Source organism: Neopelma chrysocephalum, unplaced genomic scaffold (assembly GCF_003984885.1).
Source record: "Neopelma chrysocephalum unplaced genomic scaffold, ASM398488v2 Primary Assembly neopelma1_138, whole genome shotgun sequence".
NCBI lineage: Eukaryota > Metazoa > Chordata > Aves > Passeriformes > Pipridae > Neopelma > Neopelma chrysocephalum.
Window position 1 is genome coordinate 1,433,754 of NW_020897800.1, and position 8,100 is coordinate 1,441,853.

The 8,100-nt window shown below is 49.8% G+C and overlaps 1 protein-coding gene across 13 annotated transcripts in view; it reads right to left on the minus strand.

Annotated features, from left to right (window-relative positions):
* Positions 1-8,100, minus strand: part of NCAM1 (neural cell adhesion molecule 1) — a 91,954-nt gene that overhangs the window by 83,161 nt on the left and 693 nt on the right. The gene's annotated exons all lie outside the window — the stretch shown is intronic.

Below are 8,100 nucleotides of genomic sequence, written 5' to 3' on the forward strand. Positions count from 1 at the left end.
TGTTCTGCTCTCCAAAGTCCTGGGATAACTGTTCCTAAACCCCTCCTGGTTTACAGCACTTCACTCTTGAATTCCAGGCTAAAAGGAAACTGTCTGACAGTTCAGAGCAGAACAAAATGATTCAGAAAATATGTCAGAAACATGCCCGAGTGGTTGATAACAGAAGGAAAATCAAAGAGGGGCCGAGGACTGCAGCAACCAGCCCAGCTCGATATTATTGAGTGAGCAGCACCCTCTGATAACATCTCTGTGCTTATCTGAGTTGGCTGAACTGCAGCTCCCCACAAAAGTCTTTATTTCTCCATTGCCCTCAGCAGAAACAAATCACTGCAGGAACAGAGGAGGATGATCAGATGATCAACATCAACCTGTTGCTGCTGCTGCTTAAAAAACCACTGCAAACACAGGCTCCATTTGCAATTTCCTCCTCCCTGTGCCCAAAGAAAATTGCCACTAGAGTGTCCTACGTAAATATATATATTTACACACATCTATCTTTTATCTGTACATCTCTCACAACACCAAGCCAAACAGTTCGTGAGCCATCACTGATCCAAACACCTCGACTGGTCACCAAAGTTCATGTTTCAGAACCTAAAAAGGAAGAGCTTTTAGGTTTTTTTGAGGCTGTCAGACACATTCCTTGTTAATACAAGGATGTCTGGTGGAAAAGTAACCAAAAGCTCACCTTTCCTGGATTTTTTTTTTCATACAAAGGTTGCAGCTCATTAAGACATCACCTCACCTGGCTCCACAATAACAGCTGAATTAGTGTAAAAACCACATTACCAGAGGAGTGATGCAGCCTAGGAAACCTTGTTATCCCCAAAGACAAAATGTTCCCACAACCTGACCATGTCCCCAGTGTTTACATCTCCCACATGTTTTCCAGAGGGCTCCAGGCCTGGAACCGTGTCCACAAAAGGCAAAAACCGGAAGATTTCACCAATATTTCATTTCCAACCCCAATTTCCCCATAACCCCTGGATCCACTGGCACATTGGGCTGTGGATCTGTGGCACCCCATGGGTGACACCACACGAGGGTGTCACTCAGCCCCTCCAAGCCGGGTTTCCACCTGAACCCCGAGCCCCAAAAGGGGCTGTTCTTGCCCCAAACACTGCCCTGATTCTCCCCCATTCAGCCTCCCCACTTGAATGGAATAAAAACCCTTTTGAGAGCAACAATTCCAGCCCCCCCCCCCTCGCCTCTCTGCTCTCCCAGCCACACTGTGGGACTGCTCAGAGCACACACAATGCAAATAAGGCAAACTCCCTTTGAAAGGGTGATTAATATGCACAGACAGGCTGCTCTCCGTGGGCTCTGAAGAACCACCAACGAGCATCTCCAGATCCCGAGGTTCCCTCAATTATTGCCACTGTTTATTTTAAACATCAGATTATGCAATAATGCCACACATTGAGGGCCCAATTTGCCAATATTGTGCAAACACCACCAAACTGGCTGTTCATCTTTTGTATCGTGTTGAAACGCAGCCTTGAATATCCCAGATATGAAGGCGCCTGAAAGAAACGGGATTTAAATTTTTGAATGCTTAATGCACATCAATCTTCATGTTAAAGAGGCTGCAGTTGGAACTCACTGCAAATAACTGCGCTTGTTTTGATTTTAAAGAAATGTTTAGGGTTTTCTTTTTCGGCAAACAAGAAATTTTACAATCTCACAGTTTAATTTCGGGGACAATTAACTGACTTCTGCATGAATTTATTGCAGTTCAAGTAACGTTTAAAGTATTTTTTATAGAGTTGCTTTTGAGACGAGAGATGAAACATATGGAAAAGCCCATTCAAATCTGGAGACAAGTTTGGATTTCCATTGCCTAAAATCTTCATCACCACTTTTCATGATTTACCACCTGGCCAACTCCACGTTCCATGTACAACCCAGCCAGGTCTCTCCTATTCCATGCACTGATAAACCCTCCTCTGCCCAAAATGGAGCCTGAATATGTTTAACTGACTCATTTCTTCATCTAACCCTTTATTTCACATACTTCCCAACCTTTTCACACAAGTTTAAACACTCCCATTCATGTCTTTGGAATTATATTTCAAGTCAGTCAACGTGGTAAATTATTAACCATAAACCAGTAGCCAATAATTAACATTCTCATTTATCTTAAAGTTTCAAGGTTGATACATATCACTGATATAAACAAAAAAAAGTAAATTAAATATTTAAACAAGTGCCTATTATAAATATTTTTATAAGAGTTGCTGTTCTGAAATCACAGAATAATTGGGGTTGGAAGGGACTTCTCAAGATCATCCAGTCCAAGCTGCAACAGGTTATCCAGGAGTGTGTCCAGGTGCGTTTTAAATGCCAGTCAACCTGTTCCAGGGGGCAAGTAAATAAAAAAAAATTTTAAAAAAAGAGGGGGTTTTGTTGTGTTTGCCACGTTCAGACAGGATTTCCTGTATTCCACCTGGTGCCGTTGTCTCTTGTCCTGTCCTGGGCTCCCCAGCAGAGCCTGGTTGTCTTCTCCACTCCTTCCCACCAGGTGTTTATCCACAAAAACATCCCTTTGGGTCTTCTCTTCGTGCAGTCTCAGCCTTCCTGGGATTCTTCCCATGGCAAAGATGCTCCAAGCCTTTCCCTGCCCTCACTCCAGTAAGTCCAGGGATGTTTCTGTCCCGGTCCCAGCGCTCCCAACGCTGGGGGATGAGCAGGGGCATTGTCAGAGAACTCACCTGACTTGTCTGATTTTAGTAACAAACTGGGAAAAGTGCCCACCCTGATTTAGGGATTTATGGAACAGCCTTAAACACAAACATTTTGCAAAGGAAGCACAAATATTTTGACTCAAGGCAGCACGAAACTGGCAATTCCAGAACAATGAAACCAGGCAGGAGTTTCTCTCTGTGCATCCTGTGCTGGCCAGCAATGACTTGACAAGGTGAGGGCTCTTTGTTTGAACTTGAAATAAACTCGAAATTAACCATTCCACTGGATTTCCAAAATGTTTTCCACGTTATTCCACCAAGACAGTAATAAATCAGGCAACTCCCAGTTTTCCCAACACATCCAGAGATATCTGTCAGTCTTGTCACAAGATCCAGGATGCAAATAGATGATGGATCAACCACAGCACGTCTCACATTACTGTCTCCAGCCTAAACTTAATTTTCTTGCATCAGGTTCACAGACAGAGGCTTCACCCCTGCCATGACACAGGGCAGCAGGAATAGCTGTGGGGTCACTGTCTGTCCCTCCCTGGATTTGGGGCCCTCTGGGACCTGGCTTTAGGCCCCTAATGATGAGTTTACCTGTGGACAGTCAGAACCTTAAAGATCTTTGGTACCTCTGTTACCCGGGGCAGGGCAGAAACACAGAACCTGCAGTGAACAATTACAGACTTGAGCTGAAAGTCTCTCTCCTTCATTTTAAAACTGAGGGCTGTTTTTGAATGTACAGCGGGAAGCTGAGATGTATTAATGCTCAGGCACAAGAATCTCATTTTCTTCAAACAGGACAAGGCTCCCTGACTTCTGCTGCAAACACACAGGTCTAAAGGATTCCCAAATCTCCATGCTGGTTATTCACTTTTAGATGTGATGTTAAAGAACTTGGTAACTCACCCAGTTGTGTGAATACACCCCACAGCTGCTGCTTCTGGTGTCTTACACCAACCTGCACTTGCTTCCCAGGAGAAACCTTCCATTGTTACCTATTCCCCAAAAATCAGCTTCTCCAAAAGATCTGAAGTTTTCAGGACTCAGGTTACTGATGTTCTACGTTTGCCCAAGGTTGCTTGGACAAATACAGGAATTGCTTGAGCTAAACCAAAAGCAAATTCAGAAGTCAAAGCCCATAACGGGGTCCAAGAGATGCTCTAAGGAAGCTGTCAGGTGGCCCTGGGCATTTTCACACACATCATCATCCACCCTGGACACCTCCACGTGTGCTCATGGAATCACGGGATCACTGAGGTTGGAAAAGCCCCCCAAGCCCATCGAGTCCACCCTGTGCCCGATGCCCACCTTGTCCCAGAGCACTGAGTGCCACCTCCAGGCCTTCCTCAGACACCTCCAGGGGTGGGAACTCCACCACCTCCCTGGGCAGCCCCTTTCCAGCAAGAAATCCCTCCCGAAATTTCTTTTTGTGGAATCAGAGAATGATTAAGGTCGGAAAAGACCTTGAGAATCATCAAGCCTGTCAACCCAGCAGGGTGTTCACCACCAAACCACGTCCTCCAGCGCCACGTCCTCGTGTTTTCTGAACACTTTTAGGGATGGTGACTCCACCACTTTTTTTATCCTTGGAATATCCAGCAGTACAGGAATGGACAGCAATCATCTGCCTTCGCATCATCTTAGGTACGGTGGCAGCTACTGGACTTTAAGCCACGATTTTATTTGAATCTGAAGTTTATCCTTGATTTTTATCTGTCCTACCTCCACCGTACACTAAAACCCAACATCCCAATGTCCCTCCAGTGCCAAAAACCGCGGGGTTTTTGCCATCGGGGGCTCTCACGGTCACTTCAAAAGGCATCGCCCCTAATGAGCAGCTGCACTTCCACACCGGGAGCCGGGCGGGCACAATGGCCCTGCCGCCGAACCCGCCTCATTTACATCCCTTTGCGGGGCTTTCCACCGCCCTAATGGCTTTTCCCAAACAAAAGGAGCCGCGGCCAGCACGCATCTGACCTTCAGATTTGCTTCTGTGATTTATTTTTTTATGGCTCAAAGTCTACACTCGCCTGGTGGCTCTTTTTTTTTTTTTCCTCCCCTCCCCTCCAGGACTGTTGTGATGAAAACCGGCACATTAATTAATTCCTAGGAAAACATGCGCAAAGGACCCATATCCAGGAGAGTGGAGCTGCCTGGGAGCTGTAGTTCCCTTCACAGACACACCCTCAGCCCAGTTATTCCCATTCTCCCCGTCACACAAAGCAAGACAAACGACACAATTTTGCCTCCTCGCTGTTTTCCAACTTTTTGTGGCTGCAGTTGAGTCGCTTTGCTTATTTTCTCTTTACATCTTAGATCTCTGTGAAGGTACAAAATTGGGAAAATAACAAAGACACCGTCTTCTCACTGCACCTGAAAAACACTGTCATGGCCCCTACTTGAAATCTTCTGATGTTCCCTGTGTAAGAGCCATGACACTTCCAAAGAAGACAAATTCTCCCAGTCTGCTCCCAGAGGCATTTTGGGAACTTCATCATATCTGTTCTACTATTTGCAAGTTGGGAGTTAAGAGCACACCAGAATCGTCATGGACAGATCGAGTCACAGTGGAATAACAGCCCTGCAAACCCAAAAACCACACGGGAAAACCCACCAGAAAAAATGACATTTGCATTCTCTGTATAAACAGCATCACCAGGGGTGTTCAATAATGAGGAGAAACGCAGTATGGCCTTTGAAATGAGGACATAAAATGTGCTTTTGTCTCTCACTGAAGCTATTTCCCTGTGCAGACTGATGGCAGCAGATGCAGGATCCCCTCCTCCTCCCCCAGCAATTGGTTCTGCTTCCCTGCCAGCCAGGGGAGGAAATCCACGGCATCACCCCCCTCCCAGCTCTCAAACAAACAACCCACCCCCCCCCGTACACAAAAACCACACCACTCTCTATTAACAAGGAACCAATCACTTACCCCATGGCAGGAAAGTCTATCGTTAAAATTTATGTTTCTGGAGATGAGCCAAGAAAAGTGAAGGCAATTCCAGCCTGGAGAGCAGCCACAATCTTTTAACACTTAAAAACTGGGTATTCCTTAAATTACTAATATATTAAATGTCCTTAAGAAAAAAAAAACAACGAACAAACAACAATAACAAAAACAACCCACAAAAAAAACCCCAACAGTCAAGGCAGGAATTTTCAGGTTCAGAGGATAACATTTATACATAATACTCCATTATTTAAGAAACCAGTTCTCGGGATGTACATGAAAGGAGATGAGCCATCTGCTGTGTCTGTAAATCAGCCCCTAAATTATCAGAGAATATTTTAATTTAACCGTAGACTAAATAAATCATCACTATCTCAGGCCACGGGGATCCATATAAAACGTGGAATCATCCTAAAAGACATAAAGGCACACTTTTGTTCTGAACCCACCCCACTACTATGGCTCAGACAACACGTTCCTCAGGGATTCCTCACTACAACCATCCACTGCTGCCTCCTCTCACGTTTCAGCTGGAGTTGGGGTTTCTGTATCAGCACAACCAGAGCTGCTCCCCCTGTCCGTGACACCTCCTGCAGCAGAACCAAAGCCCAAAGCAAACCCCCTTCTCCCCCACCACAGACCAGGGAGATCAGCTGGGCAAAAAAGGCAATCAGAGCATCCTAAGCAGAGCTGAAGTGCTGGGTGCTGCTCTCACCATAAACACTGCTGCTGCTTTGTTCTAGCTTTTTAATATTTTATTTGGTTTTTGTGTTCTCCATTTTATGCTGATTTAACAGTTCCAGCTGTGCAGCTCCCTAGGCACTCTGCATATTCATAATTATTATTATTGGATAAACATGTATTTGAGTGGGGCAACAGATGATACGCAGATAATTTTTCTTTTGCTTACTCCTATTTATTTCCCCGGGAAAAAAAAAAATGCTTTATTCTCCCCTCCCACAGCCGAGAAAGCCTGTGTGGATGTGTCAGGGAGGCGAGGGCTGTGCAATCACAGATCGTAGTCTGGCATCTCCGAGCGGGTGAGATCAGGAATGTGCAGGGATGGGGACGGGAGGGTGTGGCCGAGCCACATGCAGAGCTGGATACGGGGAAGAACTGCTGGAAACGGGAACACAACCACCCCTTATTTGTCATGCAGCCCCTCTAACAAGCAGCAATATATTTTTTTTAAATTAAAGGGAAGCCCTGCAGCAGCACGGGAGGGCTGTGCGTGGCTGAGGATGGGTGTTGTGCCGGCGTTAAACAGGTGGCTCGGGTCGGAGCGCACCGGTGGCGATGGTCCAGCAGCACCGGGGCTGGGATGGAGCCACACGGCAGCGAGAGCAGAGGGAACCACAGCAGAAGCGACCGCGGAGGGAGAGGAAGAATCCTCGGCGTGGGGAGCGAGGGAGGGTGAGGACAGCGCTGAGGGAAGGGGCGAGGAGAAGCCGGGCAGCGAGGGCTGGGGATGAGCAGCGCTGGGGTAACACGGCAAGGGCACACGGACAGGCACAGCGCACCCCGGGACCGCGGGCACCCCCGACAGCCACGGGGGGCAGCTGCAAAACGAGCCGAGAGGGGCTGCAGGCACCACAAACGCAATTTCGAGGTGGCGATGGCACAGACAACCCGTGCGGGGGCTCCGGGCCGGGAGGGGTGCGGGGTGGGGCGGAGGAAGGGGCTGACGAGCCGCAGGACGGGACGGGGTGAAAAAGCGCTCGCAGGGGCAGGAGCGGGCGCGGAAGGGCTGCGGGGACGCTCCCCGGCGAGGGCGGACAGCGCGGGGACGGATGGACGGACGGACGGATGCCCCAGGGATGCATCCCGGCGGACGGGCGCGCGCCGGGGCGGGGCCGGCGCAGGTGTGGCCGCTCCCACCCCACCTGCCGCTCTCCCGGGGTGGTACCGGCGGCTCCCGAGCGGCCACCGGCGGGTCCCGTCCCGTCCCCCCCCCCCCGCGCCCATCGGCCGCGGCCCCCCCGCCGCTCGCGCCCAGCTGCCGCTCCACAACGGCAGCGCCCGCGCCCCTCCTTCCTTTCTTGTTTTTTTTTTTTTTTTTCTTTCCCCTTATTCCTTTCCCCCCCCTCCCCATACCCCCCATTATTCCAGCCGCTCGATCCCCCCGCCCTTCCCGCATCCACCGCATCCCCCTCCCTCGCCCGCGCTCGAGGGGCGGGTTGGAGCATCCTCGACATCCACAATGAACCCGGCGCGACAACGACACAACGACACCGCCGCACCGCCACCGCCGCCTCCTCCTCCTCCTCCTCCTCCTCCTGCTGCTGCCGCCGCCGAGCGCCGCGCCACGAGCGGCCAAGGGCGCCCGCAGCATCCCCATCCCCATCCCCATCCCCGCCGCCCCATTGTGCGCGCTGCCCCCCGCGCCCCGGGGGAGCCGCGGTCCCGCTCGCAGCCCCCCCCCCCCCCCCCCCCCCCCCCCCCCCCCCCCCCCCCCCC